We start from the raw sequence: 559 nt of genomic DNA on the forward strand, positions 1-559 counted from the left end.
TATAATATATAAGTATATTATAAATAATATTATATACATAATATATAGAAAAAATATTTAGAAAATATATATTTGTAATATATAATACTTAATATTATAATGTTATGTAGTTATTTATAATATATAAGTATATTATAAATAATATTATAAACATAATATTATTTACTTATATTTGTGTGTGTGTATATAATAGACATATTATTAGAAAATCTATTACATAATATAATATTATTTTTTATGTATTTTTAACTAATGTAACTATTTGACATCAGTGGATGACACGTGGTTTATGTCAAGAAAAAAAGAAAATCAGTTTGAGGCAAAAATTGCTTATATTTCACTGGTAATGACTGTTATTGTGTCATTCATCAGTAAATCAATAATGTGCAGAATATTCTGTTCACTGACCATCTATCAATGCACTCAAAACATAAACTGCACGTTAATAGAAAGCCTATAAAGTCAAAGCAGCCCTACCTGCAACAGCTGTGTGTGTGTTTGAACTCTGTTCTGCACAGTGGAAGTTCAAAGAGCGTCAGGGCTCTTATCTGCAGGAATG

The sequence above is a fragment of the Sinocyclocheilus anshuiensis genome, unplaced genomic scaffold (assembly GCF_001515605.1).
Source record: "Sinocyclocheilus anshuiensis isolate Anshui unplaced genomic scaffold, SAMN03320099.WGS_v1.1 scaffold147, whole genome shotgun sequence".
In the NCBI taxonomy this organism is placed as follows: domain Eukaryota; kingdom Metazoa; phylum Chordata; class Actinopteri; order Cypriniformes; family Cyprinidae; genus Sinocyclocheilus; species Sinocyclocheilus anshuiensis.